Genomic DNA, 18,601 nt, shown 5'->3' on the forward strand with positions numbered 1-18,601 from the left:
TCCCATTGCAGCCAAAGGATTGTTTGAGGCCACCACGAAAGAGCTGATCTTAAGCTTGAAACCAGGACTTGCTCTTTAACCATGCTGATCCTCCAGTTGCCAATGCCATCCGTGTAACCTGTGTGAATATCAAGCGTGGGTTGTGTCCAGGAACCTGGATGGATTTCTTTCATGTGTGTGCATGTTTTCATCTTTAAATAAGCAGCCCATGCACGTTTCCGGCTCTTATGGCCATTGAGATTAGCCTGGCCGTCTCAGTGGAAATCTGGGGAGGCTGAGGTGGACTTTCCAGTGGTCAAAGTGTGTTTGTGTCTTCATGCCCGGCATCTATTTCCTGCCCTCTTTCCCCACTGCACCCCCACACCCTGCTTCAAAGGAGGAGGGAAGGAAGGGGAGCCATGGATCCTCTGCTCACAACTACAGCGGATTCCCTACACTTTGAAGCAGGAAAGTGGGAGAGGAGCTGCTTACACGAGTGTAAGCTGCTCCCCTCCCACTTTCCTGCTTCAAAGGGAGCCCGGGAGGAGGGAGGGATGGATGGAATCCCCTTCCCTCCCTCCTCTCCAGCTCAGCAGCAGCGGTTCTTGCTGGCCTTACAATGAGCCGGACGGCAGCCCCATCCATACCTCCTCCCGCCTCGCTGTAAAGCCAGCCAGAGCCATACACACGCTCTACGCAGCTCTTGCTTTAAAGGGAGAGCTGCACAGAGCATGTCAGCAGCAGCGGCTCTTGCTGGCTTCGCTCCCTAAGACACACAGACATTTCCCCTTACTTTTTTTTTGGGGGGGGGTTGCGTCCTTGGAGCAAAAAATACTGTACTTGATTTCCAATTTTTATTTTTGGGTTGGCCCATATTGTTAATTTCTCATGCTGAAAGGGGTCAGACTTATTATTTTTATTTATATTCATCCAAATTTTTATAGGTGCTTTAATAGTCTCCAGGATAATAGGATGTTTCATAAAATTGGAGCCGAGTTTACTCAGCATGTAGGCCAGGTGATATAGTTCCAGATTTGGGAGACCAAAGCCACGTTCCTTAGTTGAAAGTTGCATTTTATGTAGTGATATTTTTGGTGGCTTTGTATCCCATAGGCATGATCTAAATAGTTGATTTGTTTTTTGGAAGTAAAATTTGGGAATATATATTGGTAATCCTCAAAGAATATATAAAAGCTTTGAAACAACATTCATTTTGAGGACATTATCCTTTTCCCAAAGGGAAAGGTTTAGAGGTCTCCACATTTCAATATCAAAAGAAATCTCATTAATAATTTGATTCAAATTTAATTTTACAATTTGGTCTATATCCAATGAAATCATTATACCCAAGTATTTAATAAAGTCTCTGCACTTCCGAACTTGATGGTTTCTATACTATGTAGCCCTTGACCCAACTGGTAAAATCTCTGATTTTGTCCAATTTATAGAATATCCCGATATTCTGCCAAAGGTTTTTATTTTCTCCATAATTTTTGGAATTGTTTCTTCTGGTTTTGTAATAAATAAAAGGATGTCATCCGCAAATAATGAAATTTTGTATTTATCTTTGTTGTGTTTTACACCTTTGATATGCTCATGCTTCCAAACTACTCTTAAGGACCATCTACTTTCGGAGTTCCCTGATAACATTGAGGAACACTGGACCAAAATAAAAACATCCATTGTTGCAGCCCATGAACACCTGGTGGATAAAAAAATGCACAAGAGATCCAGCACTTAGCCAACACTCATGATGCATAGAGTATCTTTAAATCCACAAAGACCATCTATGAGCCACTAAATCATGGCCTATGCCCCCTATACTCAACAGACAGTACCACACTTCTAAAAGATAAAAAAGCTATTGCACTGTGATGGAAAGAACATTACCAACATCTCCTTAACCACAACTCTCTGTAGCTGCTGAAGTCCTCCCACAAATTCCGCAAAAACAAATTAGAGATGAGCTTGCAGTATCTCCAAATCAGGGAGAGTCTTGTACAGCTATTAACCAAATGAAAAACAACAAAGCGAGCGGATCTGATGGGATACTTAACTGTATATGGTGTTTATTGACGTGACTAAGGCCTTCGACACTGTAAATCGTATTTCCCTTTGGACTATCCTTCTGAAAATTAGTTGCCCAGATAACATCATTCGGTTCCTCCATGATAATATGACAGCAACAATCACAGATAACAATGGCTCTCAAAGTGAACCATTCACAGTGCGTTCAGGTGTTAAACAGGGTTGTGTTATCGCCCCAACTCTATTCATTCTATTTAATGCCATGATCCTACATTTTGTCAAAGGGAAATTCTCCACCAGAGTAGAAATTATATATCTAACAGATGGAAAGCTCTTTAATGTGAGTAGGCTGAAAGCAAAGAGTAGGCTGAAAGCTAATAGAGTCTTCCCCAGGAAGGGGAGTCGAACTGCCCTTTCTCAATTCTGTCAGCCAACTCTCAACTGCAGAGTCTGTGCTTTGTTCACTTAGTTCAATTTCTGAGTCTAACTCTTCCCCTGGGCTCTGGGGAGCCACATTCCTGACACAAGAGAGGATGAAGGAAGATACTGAAGTGGTGAAATTCATAAAGAGGCTCTAGATAAGATGACCATTTTGGAATCAAATCAAAAAGATCTGATTCTTTGTCTGAGAGGTATTTCAGAAGATGTGATGTGGAATTAAATGAAAAAATAATAAAATAACTTACTAACCTGATTGAATTGGAAGAAGAAATGGTTAGCGTGGCGGTGGACAAAAATTTTCATGTGAAATCTAGATAGGCTAAAGCAAAAACAAGCAAACAAACTGCTGAGTGACTGTTTGTTGTTTTTTAATTCAGAGAATTCAGGACAGAGTAATACAGATTCACTACCAGAGTAAATAACAAATATTTGACAGATACACTGAAATATAACAAAATCTCTTATTGTTGGGTACATCCTCAAGCACAATCTTTTACATGTAAAGGAAGAAAACAAAGGTGGCGGGATCCCACTGAAGCAGACTAATTCTGGAGAAAATATGGGAAAGAATTAGCAGGAGAAAGGGCATTTTGTTTGGAAGCAGAACAGGAAGAAGAACCAACAGAAGACAAGAGACAAAGACACAAGAGACAAATCAAGAACAAGATGAATGTAAATGGACTGAATAATAAACTGAAAGAAACAAGATTGAACATGTGGTTAAAAAGTTAAATTTGGATGTGATTTGCTTTCAAGAAACACACATTGTGAAGAACCATAAAAGAATTTTGATTAATAAAAGATTGGGAAAGGACTTTGTAGCCTTTGATGCAACAAAGAAGAGAGGTGTGGTAATGTATATAAAAACTGAACTGGATCCAAAGAAGAACATAGAAGAATATTGATAACTCAAATAGCATCAGAAGGAGAAAAAATATTGCCAATACAGTAGGTGTCTATGCACCAAATCAGAAAAAACTGGCCTTGAAGCAATTCTATTGGAAAATAAGAGTTGAAATATCATATTGATGGGAGATATGAATAGTGTAGCTTCCCTGGAATGGGATACGATTATAAGAAAAAGTGATACCAAATACCTGGGGGGGGGGGGAGAGATTCGTCCCATCCCTCTGCTGCTTCATTCCAGTCCCTGACACCAATACTGTCAGGCATCATAAAGACTATCTACCTCTCTTCTCTGTAATAACATTCCCCAACACACCCAATGATTTTCAGATCGAAAGCTTGGGCCTTTGTTCACATCATCTTCAGGAACAAATGCCCAACAAATTCTTAAATCCTGATCAGTCTACTCTGGTATTCATAATTGAGGCTATGGCAGAAAGAAATCAGCTAAGATGGAAACTTGAGTCTTTCAGGAACTAAAAAATAAAGGTGTGTGTGTGTGTGTGTGTGTGTGTGTGTGTGTGTGTGTGTGTCGGTGTGTGTCAGTGTGTGTCGGTGTGTGTAAGTGTAAGTGTAAGCCTGGTTGCTCCAGCAACTCTGGGCGGCTGAGAACATAATAAAAACACAGCAACACATCATCGATTAAAAGCTTCCTAATACAGGGTTGCATTCAGATGTCTTCAGAAAGTTGTGTAGTTGTTTATCTATTTGACAATTGATGAGAGGGTGTTCCACAGGGCGGGAGCCACTCCCAACTACGAAGGCAGCCTGCCTGGTTCCTTGTAACATCACTTCTTGCAGTGAGGGAACCACCAGAAGGCCCTCGGCACTAGACCTCAGTGCGATGGGAGTGGAGATGCTCCTTCAGGTATACCGGACTGAGGCCATTTAGGGCTTTTAGGTTAACACCAACACCAACATTTTGAATAGTGCTCAGAAATGTACAGGAAGCCAATATAGATCTTCCAGGCTGGGTGTTATATGGTGCCAGCGGCCGCTCCTTATCATCAGTCTAGCTACCAGAATCAACACAGAATTAACCTGTGCATCCATGGACAGATGTGAGTTCAAAATGACCCCAAGGTTGTGCACCTGATCCTGATTATTCAATACCTTCTGAATAATCCTATTATTCAATACATGGCAGCACGGCTTAGGTTTGCAAAGTTGCGTCTCAACAAACCACAAGACTTCTGGAACAATGTCCTTTTGACAGACGAGACCAAAGTGGAGATGTCTGGCCTTAATGCACAGCACCACCTTTGACGAAAACCAAACAGCATATCAGCACAAGCAGCTTGGGGTGGTGATTTGGGCTTGTTTTGTAGGCACAGGAGCTGGGAACCTTGTAGTCATTGAGTCAACCATGAACTCCTCTGTATACCAAAGTATTCTAGAGTCAAATGTGAGGCAATTTGCTGACAGCTATAGCTTGGCCAAAATTGGGTCATGCTGTTAACAGGACAAGGATCCCAAGCATACCAGGAAATCTATCACAGAATGTCTGGAAAAGAACAGAATCAATGACCTAGTCAAAGTCCAGACCTCAGACCAATTGAAATGCTGCGCAAGACCTTAAGATAGCTGTGCATAAACAAATGCCAGCAAACTTCAATGAGCTGAAGTGATGTGAGAGACTGATAAAGTCCTACAGAAAATGTTAGCTTCTTATTGTTGCTAAATGTGGTTCTACAAGCTATTTAATAATAAGATGTACTTAGTTTTTCCACACATGGCTTTTCCATATTGTCTTTATTTCTGTTAATAAATGGCACAGTGTAATGTGTCATGTGTTGCTGTTCATCTGAGGGGGTTGTATAATCACATTTTTAAATGTGGAATTGTTCCCAATGTAGTAAACATTCATATAGATTTGTTTTGGGGTGCCTCATAGGAATCATAGAATAATAGAGTTGGGGTGAACCACAAGGGGCATCTATGCCAACCCGCTTGAAGCCGAATCACTCCCTTTTGAGAGCAGATGGGCCTCATGCCTTCCTCCACAGAGATCCTACTGGGAGAAAGCCAGCTAATGGGTGCTAGACGAGCAGGCCTCTGAGTTCCTGGGCCCTTGACCAGGACCAGCCAGCCACAGCTGCTTTGTTGACCCCTTGGGATAACTCTGTGTACCTGCAGAGGTCTGCAGCCCACAGGTTCAAACCAAGTGAAAGCTTATCTCTATAAACATAAAAGAGATGTGAATTATAGACATTACTCTTTCACTTGTAATATTATTTCATGTTTCAGTTAAGCACTCGCCTTCCCATTATAAAAGGGGCATTCTGGGAGTATTGCAGGATAGGGCAAGAAAGCACTCGTATGTCTTTGAAAACCTAGGACCTTCTGAACACATAGCAGGAGCTGAGCTACTGAGCTAGGGTCCCGTCCAGATAATTAATAAACAATACAGCACAATTCTGTGTATATCAGCTTAGCTTTAGTAACATAATTATTAATGCTTCCAATAACAGAAATCTTGTCAGAAACACTACAACTGTTTTATATGGACTAGTTAGCTTTGTAATGCTTATCAAATCGTTCTGAAAGAGCTCTTAACATATTTCCTGGTCTTTTTTGGTATTTATCCCGAAGATTTTCAATTGCAGTCTTTGCCTGTTGAAAGAAGAACAAAGGAATACATTGTGTTACAGGGATATATTGCTAAATAGGTGTTCACAGTTATTAATATCTGTGAGGAAAAAGCTAAAGGGATCAGAACCAGAGGCAACCCATTTATTCCAGCTATAGAAGCACAATATGTAACTTATTTCATGCAAATATCTATGTATAATGAGATGTGTTGCGTGAGAGTCCTTGTCTCTCAACCCTCAAAAGCGGCTTCTTCAGCATGGAGGTTTGGGCCAGAGCAGCCAGGGGGAGGAACCCCCACTAGGAAACTGCTCATCTCTCAGTGAATCCAGCCCCCTGTCTTTATGTTTATCAAGAGCACTGAATGAGAATGGCAGAGATACAACCAGCCTTGGGCTGCTTGGTACGTATTATCCTGCACAGCTGTTACCTCTAGCTATGTGAGGAAAACAGTAGAAATGCTATTGAGTTATATTTCACTATGCTCAGTGCTATTTTTCCAGAAAAAGAGGTGCCTGAACTCACTATGAACACCTCCCTCGTTCTCTTCAAATGGCAATGGCTAACAGGGCTAGTGACAGAAATCAGTCACCTCCTGGTTCCATGCCTGAAAACAGCACAGCAGGGCATGGGTGAAAATAGCAGAGTAGGATGGAGTCACATTCACGTGCAGAGTTGCAATAAGTCACACAAACATCAGAAGTTCTTCAGTAATAGTTTTATTGAGGCTTAAGAGCGTACAGTGCTTACTGGGTCCCCCACCGGAGAGGGGGCTTGGAAGAACCCTCTGGGGCAGATTCTGGGGCATATGGTGGGCAGTAGAACTCCTATTGCATGAGCAGATCTTTGTGTAGCACTACATAAAATGCATAGGTTTTTCATGGTCTCAACAATTTAAAACAATATTCTGCTTTTTTACTTCCTTGTGTAGAGTTAACTTACTTTTTCATCCAGCTCTGCAGCTGTTATATTTGGATCATATGGGATGGGTTCTCCAATATATGTCCTCAGTTTCACTGGAAGTCCTCCATATATGGGAAGGTAGAGAAGTCTTGTTTTCTCATATAACCATCTTGTCAACCCTATGTATGAAAGGGGAAAGAGTCTGTAAGAAAGCGATCCCATATCAAATTTGAAATTAGTTGGCATTCTGAGTTTTTAGCAATCCCAATCAATCCATCCCAGACATGAGGTTAAATAATTTGAGTGCATATTTTTAAGAGACAGCACAACTTTTGCAAAGAAGTGTACATTGAATAAACTACTAGTAGTTTATTGCCTGATATCAGATCTCTTGATCAACCAAAGAATATAAGATATTTTGCTCACTTGACTTTCCAATGTTCCTGAATGTTTCACAAATGTTTTGTATAAACATAGGGATGATGGGCTGAAAGAAAATAAGAAGAAATACAAAATCAAAAGAAAGGTGAGAACTGGAGAATTACTTCACCCCACCCGCTCCACCTTTATTTTGGTTAAGGACTAGGAATAATGCTCCCCATCTGGCATTACAATGACAAGCCAGACGCAATTGACTTCAAATTGCACATGTTGTCCCCCAGATTTTCAGGAATTGAAGAGGAAAAAAGCTATTTTTCTTTTTAAATGTAAGTGATTTCAATAGCTTAAAAAAAAAGCAGGAGTAGGAAATACTTGGAACTCCAGATAGCATTTGACCCCCAAACAGGATATTAGCTGTCCTCAACGACTTAGGATGCTAGATCAAGGATGTCAACACATTACGATTTATCTAGGATAATCATGAAGGCAATGCAAATTGCACAAAGATCACTCACCACTTTTGCCTCGAAAGCTATCCCGAGTGAAACCAGTGCTGTTACCCCACATTATGTTGTAGTCATTACTAAAGTTTCCTTCTCTAGCTCCACCAGGGGAAATGCCCAGTAAATGGCCTTTCTTCAAAATTTCCACACATTCAGCTTTATTGAAATCTTTCAAATTGATGGAATTTAAAAGTATCTTCAGCCCTGAAAAAAGAAGCCCCAAATAGAAAGAAAATGCATTTTATATAACGCTTATTCAGGAAATATTGTGGACGCTATACAAGTGTCATTATTCCAAAGATATTGCACTGTTACAGATCACAAGCATAGTTCTCTACCAATCCTTTTCAAGTAGGATTTCGTGGAAGTGCTGAGGTGGCCACCTTTTTAGACATGCGTTCCACAAGTCAAGTCTGTAGTACAACCGAATGACATTCAAGTTTGCATTATGATAAAAATACAGGCCACAGTGCCTTGTGGCATGCACAGAGAGACAGATACACACATGGCACAGATGAGCCCATGCTGGTTGAATCCTGCCTACACCAACATAAGTTCATCTTTTCATGCACAGGTAAGTGGGTGGAGATTATATGCTGCATTAATTCACCCAGTGGACAAATTCACCCCCCAAACAGAGCACTCTGTGCTACTGGGCATTTTGGGGCTCTGTACTTCCTTCCTTCCTTATTTAAATGACCCTTTGGTGGTGTCATAGTTCCTTGCTGTGGCTGCTGTGTGCATCCAGAGGAAGATGATGTGGGGAGAGTGGCAGTGGAGGGCCATGAGCACTCCAGCAAGGGTGTCACATGGGTTTGATTGCAGTGTCACATGGGAGCATAAAAGCTTTGTGTGGGAGTGCTTGATTGGCCATGTGTTCGGGTGGGGCCCTGTTTTCTGGTATCTTTGTACCTGAAGAAATCATCAAGTTGGAGACCCAGTTTCCTACACCTTGTCCTATTCTGGCATTAAAGTCAGAAGCAATTATATGCAGTTACAGCACAGAAATCAGATGTCACATTATGCAGTTGGCCCCATTTTTTAGATCCCTGAGGAAGAATGTAGAAAGTAATCTCATAGCTGTTATGAGGCCAGATAAGGTATTCCTGCAACCTGTGATCATGGGCCAAAAGACACAGGTCGACATGCTGTGTTGGAAACATAGGTGAAGGTAAAGGGACCCCTGACCATTAGGTCCAGTTGTGATTGACTCTGGGGTTGCGGTGCTCATCTCGCTTTATTGGCTGAGGGAGACGGCGTACAGCTTCTGGGTCATGTGGCCAGCAGGAATAAGCCGCTTCTGGCAAACCAGAGCAGCGTACGGAAATGCCGTTTACCTTCCCGCCAGAGCTGTTTACCTTCCCTCCGTTTACCTTCCCGCCTATTAATCTACTTGCACTTTGACGTGTTTTCAAACTGCTAGGGTGGCAGGAGCTGGGACCAAGCAACTGGAGCTCACCCAGTTGTGGGGATTCGAACTGCTGACCTTCTGATCGGCAAGTCCTAGGCTCTGTTGTTTAACCGACAGCGCCACCAGTGTCCCGTTGGAAACATAGCCTGATTCAAATAAGGTGCCTGAAACATTATTGGAAGAAAATGTTGAGGCTGTAAATGGCCAAAAGCAGGCCTGCAGTTTCCAGCTTCCTTTTTTGTGTGAACACTCCATCTCATTCTGGGCTCATCCATTGTTGTAACTCAGATGGGAATCTGTCAGGGCAACTTGTCACTGGGAAATGAAGTGAGGCATGCTTTGAGAGGATTGCCCCAACAGCATAGGTAGGGTACAATGAAATATCAACATTTGGTTACGAGTTTTATTTTTCCTTACATTCCCCATGGTCACATCCATCATCTTGCTGATATTTTATTTGTATGTTGTTTTTCACCTGTTTGCCTGATACATGGTTTTATATTTTATAGCATTGTTTTATGTCACATTTCACATATTTTTTGATAAAAAGCCTGATTTGAATTTAATAATTCACCTGGTAGCCGATATATGCCTCTATGAGTGACTGAAAAGCACTCTCTCTGTGCCTCCTTAAAAAGTTTAGCGACAAGAAATGAATAGTCAATAGCAGTGGCTGAGTGATAATAAACAATAATCCCTGGTCCTTTACGGAGATGTTCCATGCCGATAACTTCATAACCTGGAAATAATACAAAATGCCACAAATAAATATTACTTTGTGAAAAATAAATGAAATATTGCAATCTTTTATTGGAAGAAAACAGTGCGGTTCAGAAAACTGAAATTTAAGATCAGGTAAAAACCTCTCCTATATGTTTCAGTGTTCTGGATGCTGGTTTGTCATCTATACAGATCAAGACTTTCTCTGTTGTGATCCCAGAACAAATGGTATTCTCCTCTGCTGGAATATTCCTTCCTTGCTGTGACACTCTTTCAATCTCCTTTAAGCATTTATATGTGTTATAATACTCATATCTTCAGACCATTCTCTGAATCACTTTATACAAGGTGAGAAATCAGTTTCCCAGACAGGTGCACCCTTGACCAATGTCATAAGTAGCCACAGGGTTTCATCCTTATGACCCAAACTTGGTTTTAGTAATGTATTTCTGATTTATGCTTCAACATCTAAAGCAACTTCACTCTGGGAAGCGATGAGAACATAAGATGGGTCCTCTTGATCAAGCCAAAGCTCTCTGTATGCCATCATGCGGTTTCTTGCAGTTTTCATCCAGATTATCAGCCATCACCACATCCTACGCCGGCAGATTCCATGGTTTGTGTCCAGAGTTTATGTTTCAGAGTTATCCAGTGGTTTACCATGCTCTGGAAAATGGCAGCATCAAAGTCTCACTGCACGATGATATACTCATTACATTCGCTGCGTACTCACTACACGTTTAAACCCAACCCCCTTCTCTTGCCACAATTCATGAAACTATTTTTAAAGAGTTTGCTAATTATAGCTCTGTGAGGTTTAAGCAACATTCTCCAGGTTTCTTTTGGAGAGGAGTCATGCTTTCAATGTGATTAAATGTATGGTGTTTATGCAGCCACCAGCTGACCCTTTCTTCTGTAATATATCTTAATTTCATACTTCATAATATGTTTTGTTTTTCTTTTTGATTGCTTATTACCTAAAAAAAAATCCATGCCTTTCTTTTGATCCATATGGAGCCAAGGCCAGCTTGGAGCTGTTGTGACTCTGAAGTGGGTTTAAAGGTCCACTCCTGATGCACTGTAGCAGCTATTGTCCCAGTGTCTCAAGTCTGAAATTCTGGTGCTCAATCCTATGAAAGTATAGGAGCTGATAAGACTGAATTATTGGAATGAAAGAAAGCTAACTCACCATACCATATCTTTCCAGTTATATCACAAACTTGAGCAATAATTTTCCTTGGTTTTTCCCAAAATTTGCTAACATCACTTTCTTGCTGGTTATTAATCTTCTTGTAAATATGTAACACAAATGAGATAGCCCAGAGACACAAAACCGTACATATGAATGGTGAATAAATTAAAATCAGAAGCTTAAGTAACTACAAAGGGTGAACCACTGAGGTCCAATATTCTTCCAAATAAGAAAAACTGATCCAGTTTTCCAGAATTTGAGAAAACCAGCTCATGGTTTCCTAATCTGAAGCACCACGTGTATGCCAATGAAAGAAATATATGAAGTGAAAATTTCCTCAGTTGTGATGGTATTTTTTTCAACTGTTTACCTGGAAAACAGAAAATGAAGTACATTAGTTTGAACTGTCATCCCAGAAGCATTCATGATTACATGAAATCTCACGTGATTTAATATTTTCCTAGTTTTCCCCACTGTAACCAAGTAGACGTATTGTTTTTCCAGCATCCATCATGAGGATGTACAACATTACAAATGTATGACTCCATCATTTATTTGATGTAAAGCAAGCTGGTTTCATTCCACTGCTGAAGTACTAAGGAAAGTGGGAAAGGGTTACTTCTCTTTGAGTCAGCAGAAATGTTTCCCTGCCCCCTAAAAATGCAGCTGCATGCATCTTGTGACTATCTTGTTTGTGTTACTGGGCAAACTAACACATAGCTCAGGATACATGGAGACCTGGAGACATGGAGACTGTTGGAATAATCCGGTTAAAAAGTGGAGGAATTTGTGAAGAACTTGTCTGAAAGAATTTGGACACATTGCAAGACTTTTGACTGAGAGAACTCTGGCAGTTGTAGGTCTTCGTTAACAACTGGACTTTGTTCTTACTGTGTCGACTTTGCCTCATCAAGGACTTTATAAGTCAAAATGCTCTCTGGGCTCAGAGAGTGGCGACTTCTTGTAGCAACTGTAGAGTTTGTTTTTTCTGTGTCTTTCTGCCCCCAAAGTAAAAACTAACTTTGCTACACAGTTGTTCCCTATACTGGGCCTAACCACTCGACTTAAATTGTGTGGTGCAGACGCAGCACCGAACAAGATTGAGGGAGAAAAGTGAGCTGAAGGGTAGCAACATTTGGGGATACACTGCAAAATGTCTCTTTCTGGGGATGTGAGGTGGAATAGCAGCTCTGCCGCCATATAAGAACAGATGCTGATGGCCAAACCCTGTTATCACTGCCTCTAGAACTTCTTTCCAGTTGGGTTATTGGAGATCATGCCACAATACTCAGCCATCACATTTTTGTCTTCAACTTACTAAGTCATCTTAACATCCATTAGCTTTACATAGTCAAATTGTATATTTTTGATTCTATTCTATCTTCACTACATTTTTCAACTTAATTGTATGAGAAAATAGACAATATTGATGGGGGGGTTGTGCCTATAGTAGCTGTGTGATAGGATAAATTAATACCCGAAAAAGCCATAAGTGCTCCAGTTCCTCACCCCCGTGAGCCATGAAAAACTAAATTTCACTGCTGTGGTTTGTCTCAGATCACTTATACCTTGGTTTTCAAATAGCTTAGTTCTCAAACGTTCTGGGAAGCTGAACGTCCAGCGGGGCTTCCACAGCTTTTGATTGGCTGCAGGAGCTTTCTGCAGCCAATCAGAAGCCTTGCTTTGGTTTTCAAAGTCGAAGACTGTTTTGGAAGTCGAACAGACATGGTTTGACTGTAAACCTTACTGCTTCACCTGAGATTTAGGTGGCTCATATTTTACCAGATCCTTTCAGACTTCCTTTTTCCTGCCGAGGGAAATGGCTGCCTTCCATGAGATCAGACCCCCCAGTAGTGCCAGAAATTCAGGACTAATATGGGAGTAATTAGTCCTGCCAACCTCTCCAGGGTAGGAGAGGGCTGTCTCACCCAGAGAGTCCGTTATCTGGCCCCCACAACAAGATGCCAAACCTTGGCACTTTGGGTGCCAAACCTGGCACGGAAACTGGGCACTCTCCAGAGTCATTCTCTCAAGCAGGGACACTTGCTTCTTAAAAATTAATAAGATTTGGCTGAAAACAGGTGTATTCTGGACTGATGGAGATAAGGGAAACAATCTGCCGAACTGCACAGTTGCTGGCTGGTATGTAAGTTTGGACTTCAAAGAGATTCTCATCATGGTGCTTGGATTTACAGAGGTGATCAGTACGTTCTCTCTTTTATATCTACATTTGCTTTTATATGCCGAGCCTCATTAAAAAAGACCTAAAAAAATTTAAACGGAGTACAGATGGACTTCTATTTGCAATTGATTAGTCAGCTGCACAGTTTTAATCGGACTTGACAAAGATAAATGAGAAGAACAAGTTGGTGCTTTATAGCTGTGACACAGGATTGAAAAAGCGAATTCCTCCCTTTTTTGTGGGAGTGGGGAACATCTTTTGGCTGATTCTACATTGATCTGAGACAATAATTTGGGAAATATCCCACAACATGCAGTGCACCTGTTTGCAGGTTTTTCTTCTTTATGGGTGGGAGAGAAAGCGAAACAGGTGTCTAGCAACTCCCCTCCCTAGAGGGGAGACTTGTGTGGTCCCTGGAAAAGCTGATCAGTTGCCAATTGATTTATATCTGTGGAATATATTCCATTTTAATTGCTACATATATTTGCGAACAGTATGCTTAACAACTCAACAACTTGGGAATTTACTGAATCATAAAACTTCAAATGGCAGGCTTGGACAAGAGCCTGGACTGGAAGATAAGAGTGAGCCAGGGAAAGCTTCCTTGGCAAACAAAGGAAATACACACACACACACACACACACACACACACACATACACATACACAGTATATATACAAATTAAACTACGCCTGACAGATGAAAGGATATATGATTGTTTAACATGATTGAGAATTGATTAGCCAGTGACTGAGGACTTTGAGAGTTTAAGATCAGAATGTGGAAAATATGAGAACAAGAAGAAGAGGGCAGAAATATCATTATGTGAGATAAGTTCTTCAGAGGTCCAGAATATGGGAAGTCCATGTGAAATTTACCATATTTTTCACTCTATAGGATGCTCCAGACCATAGGACGCACCTTGTTTTAGAGGGGGAGAACACGGGAAAAAAATTCTCCCCCTCTCTGCTCAGCGCCCCTTCAGCGAAGCGGCAGGAGAAACGGAGCCCCTTCCATTTCTCCTCCCGCTTGACTGAAGGGGCGCTGTACAGCTCTCCCTCTCTGCTGAAGCTGGGAGAGCAAGACTCTCCGGGCTTCAGCGAAAGCAACGCAAAGCCTCCAAAGCGCGGAGGGAGCGCTCCTTCTGTGCTTCGGAGGCTTCGCGTTGCTATCGCTGAAGCCAAGGAGCCTGCATTCGTTCCATAGGACACACATACATTTCCCCTTAATTTTTGGAGGGGAAGAAGTGTGTCCTATGGAGCAAAAAATACGGTAATAATAAATAATTCAGATTGTAGTTTAGTTTTTTGTTTTGTTTTGTTTTGTTTTGTTTTTGAATTGGATTATGATCTGATTTGATATTAATTGGATGTTCTTAATGGAAAATTTAATAATAATAATAATAATAATAATAATAATAATAATAATAATATTTTAAAAGCTCTTTTCCACCCACCCTTGCTAGGAATGGGGAATCCCTCATCACTGGTATTTGAGGAATGAGGAATTCCAGAGGGGTACTGTTTCAGCTAAAACAACATGTTTTATCTCACATATATCTGAGTCTGCATGCAATGTTTTCCCCCTGTTGGCTTGGACAGTAGTGTACACTTGGCATTAGCTACCATCCATATCTATCCATATCTATCAGGGACGCGGGTGGCGCTGTGGGTAAAAGCCTCAGCGCCTAGGGCTTGCCGATCGAAAGGTCGGCGGTTCGAATCCCCGCGGCGGGGTGCGCTCCCGTTGTTCGGTCCCAGCGCCTGCCAACCTAGCAGTTCGAAAGCACCCTCGGGTGCAAGTAGATAAATAGGTACCGCTTACTAGCGGGAAGGTAAACGGCGTTTCCGTGTGCGGCTCTGGCTCGCCAGAGCAGCGATGTCACGCTGGCCACGTGACCCGGAAGTGTCTCCGGACAGCGCTGGCCCCCGGCCTCTTGAGTGAGATGGGCGCACAACCCTAGAGTCCTTTACCTTTACCTTTTATATCTATCCCAGCTTCAAATCAACCCCGACTAAAAGAAATGAACATCCTAGCTGTGTTTTAAGTTGATAGTGTGGAAACAGGCTAAGATGGTCATACAACTAGTTTTTACAAACACACAGCATATCCCTCTCTCTCTCTCTCTCTCTCTCTCTCTGCTGACTCCTGCACAGGAAGTAACAAATAATACAACTACTAGGACATCTTAAAAAGCAGAGACATCACCTTGCCAACAAAGGTCTATATAGTTAAAGCTATGGTTTCCCCAGTAGTGATGTATGGAAGTGAGAGCTGGACCATAAAGAAGGCTGATCGCCGAAGAATTGATGCTTTTGAATTATGGTGCTGGAGGAGACTCTTGAGAATCCCATGGACTGCAAGAAAATCAAACCTATCCATTCTGAAGGAAATCAGCCTGAGTGCTCACTGGAAGGACAGATCGTGAAGCTGAGGCTCCAATACTTTGGCCACCTCATGAGAAGAGAAGACTCCCTGGAAAAGGGAGGGAAAGATAGAGGGCACAAGGAGAAGGGGAAGACAGAAGACAAGATGGTTGGACAGTGTTCTCGAAGCTACCAGCATGAATTTGAACAAACTGCGGGAGGCAATGGAAGACAGGAGTGCCTGGTGTGCTCTGGTCAATGGGGTCAATTATTATTATAAACGACTAAACAACAACAACAACAGGACATTTGCAAACGAAGCAGGGTCTACTATGGTTTCAAACTGAATGAGAGACTTTGATGAGATTCCTGCATTGAAGAGGGTTGACTAGATGACCCTTGGAATCCCTTCCAGTTCTACACTTTATGATTCTATGAACAATTTTTTTTACTTACATTCCTGGTAAGTCTAAATCGCCTTTGCTTCAGTCCCCTCTCTGTGGATGCAGCAGAAGTCCTGTCTGGTGCACTTTTTCGTAGGCTACTTTCCACCCCTATGGAGAAAGGTCCCTTTCTGCGGTGCTTTAAAGAGACTGTGATGAGTGTGCCATTTGTATGAAGAAACCAAGCATTGTGAAAAAGACTGCTAAGAGGTTGTACCCATTTGTAATTAAAATTGTTGTGATTAAAGTCACACCTACAATAGCAGCCATGTCAGATAACAACATATTGGGTCACAGAACACCAGCTATTGACTAAGGGGTAAAGGTAGGTATTGTGACAAATGTGTTACCTCCATTTGCTGGTGGCTTCTCCCACTATAAGATGTGTATGAGATAAGAACATGATGTAATACACAAACCTTAATAACATCTTCGGTTTACAATATTGAATCCTAGTGCTGCTCCAGTAAAAGCTCTTCCATTGGCACCATGCTGCATTAATTATGCAGCATGTATTGCTTGCTTTGGAGCCCCAGAAATTCCAGGTTGACATGCTCTGATATCACAGGGTCTCTGGCATCCAGCACATGTTCATTACTGTCAGGTGGAGGTGAAGGATCCAAGTCCAGCATGCGTTTGTCAGTTAAGTCAGAGCAGTAATCGCATACATATACGTTGGTCCATTTTACTCTGTCATGCAGTGCCTGCAATTCAGTCACAGCCTCATTAAAAACTGAAATTCATCAGGCGGTTTACAATATGATGATGATCATATCTATCTACATCTACATCATCTACATCTACATCTATATCTATATATTTATTTCTATATTTATTGTCAGGCTTTGGGGGATTTTATCCGCTCCCCCTCCCCCAGTGGCAGCAAGAAGCAGAGAAAAACAAGAAGAGTTCTTACTAATGAGTTTATTCAATCATCACAGCGAGAGACAATGACATTGCTCCAACTAAGATCCTCTCCACTCCCTTCCTACCAACAGCACTTTTCCTTACAGTGGCCGCCAGGGGCTAATTGTCTCTGAGTTCTTTGCTCTTGCACTCTCAATGAACTCCGGGTTCTGGGAGAAGGGGGGTCAGAAATACTCTCCAGTGATAACATCTCAGATGGCTGCTCTGGCTCTGTCTCCTCACCAGGGCATATCTTTCTAAACATATCTGTAACTTGCCTTGGAATGCTCCCAAATTTGCTTTCAGCCTCAGTTTCTTGCTGGTTATTCATTTTCTTGTAAAAACAGAGCAAAAATGAGGAAGCACAGAGAACCAAATACACTACTCTCAATAAGGGATAAAGCAAATCAGAAGCATAACTAACCACCCGGGGTGATCCACTGAGCTCAGGTATTGCTGTGAGTCGTGAAGGCTGCTCCCTGCAAGGCCCTTTCCACCTGGCCTAGGGGGTGGGGCCCAGACTCACCAGCGGTGCCTGGTGAGACCAGAGGGACATTGCCTGACAACAAACCCTAGCTATTGGATTATTTTGCCCCATCTTTTAGTGCCTGCCAAACAGCTGTGTCATGCTTATGATAATGTTTTATTCTTTTGTTAGTTAGTTATGCTGTTTTAAATGTGCATTTTATATTTGACCTCACTCAGCAGTGGTTTTTTTAAAAAAATGTTTACGTTTTGTTTTTTGTTAACTTATTTTGTGGAGTGTGTATTCTGTAGTTATCTTTGGGATAATTTAGTTTGTTTGTTTTTTTAGTTAATTATGTTGCTTTGACTGTATACACAATATTTGACTTTCTTCAGATTGTCTTATTGATGTTTTAATGTGCTTTAAACTGCTTTGAGATTTTTCTTAAAATATAAAGTGGTATAGAAGTGAAATAAATAATTAGATAATCTAATAATTAAATAAATGGTACTACTACCGCAAACAAAAGTGGGCCTAAAAAGGTTGATGAGGGCGTTCTCAGGATACTGCCAAAGAGAACACCTGGCTGTGAATTGCAAGAAGTCAAACTAAAGAAAACTAAATTTTCAAGAAATTATAGGACCCATAGGTCGTATGTGAATAATCTGTTGATCGAGCAAGTTAAAGTCTTTAAATAACTTTGCCCTATTTTTCAGTCAGCAGGGTCGTGGGGAGCTCATCAGAAATATGCAAAGGAAAAAGCATCTCAAAGCACCAAAATTCTGACAGGCTTTTTACATACAAAGGTGGCAATCGTATACCATCAGACCTGTTTAAAGCTAATCCCCTAGCACAGTTATTGTATGGGCTCAGATTTGGACAGGGCCTCACCTTGAATCTACAGAAGCTGTTCAACCTAAGTTCCTAAGGCAATTTTTTTCTGTTCCATCCTGTGTTCCAAACGCTTCATTGCGCTAGTCTCCCCTGACTTGAATTACAGATTTGGTGTAGGACATTTAATTATTGGCTTTGCCTAAATTTAAACCCCACTGGTCTAGTACCCTTAGTATTGCAAGATGGTCATGAGAGTGCTTGGACTAAAATTGTCAAAAAAAGCTTTATTTTTCTGGTTTATCATTACAACAGTTATTAACACTGGGCTTTAAGTAAAGTAAATAATTAAATT

General features: G+C 41.4%; 1 pseudogene across 1 annotated transcript; it reads right to left on the reverse strand.

Moving 5' to 3' along the window:
- Positions 1 to 5,184: 5,184 nt before the first annotated feature.
- Positions 5,185 to 16,252, reverse strand: LOC309524473 (DGAT1/2-independent enzyme synthesizing storage lipids-like; annotated as a pseudogene). The gene is made up of 7 exons (XR_014224510.1): positions 16,057 to 16,252; positions 11,051 to 11,423; positions 9,716 to 9,880; positions 7,743 to 7,934; positions 7,273 to 7,333; positions 6,886 to 7,025; positions 5,185 to 5,967 (listed from the first exon to the last, which is right to left on the reverse strand). The product of XR_014224510.1 is annotated as a DGAT1/2-independent enzyme synthesizing storage lipids-like (transcript).
- Between the last annotated feature and the right edge of the window lie 2,349 nt (positions 16,253 to 18,601).

The sequence above is a fragment of the Podarcis vaucheri genome (genome assembly GCF_965113315.1).
Source record: "Podarcis vaucheri genome assembly, contig: HAP1_SCAFFOLD_265, whole genome shotgun sequence".
Classification (NCBI taxonomy): domain Eukaryota; kingdom Metazoa; phylum Chordata; class Lepidosauria; order Squamata; family Lacertidae; genus Podarcis; species Podarcis vaucheri.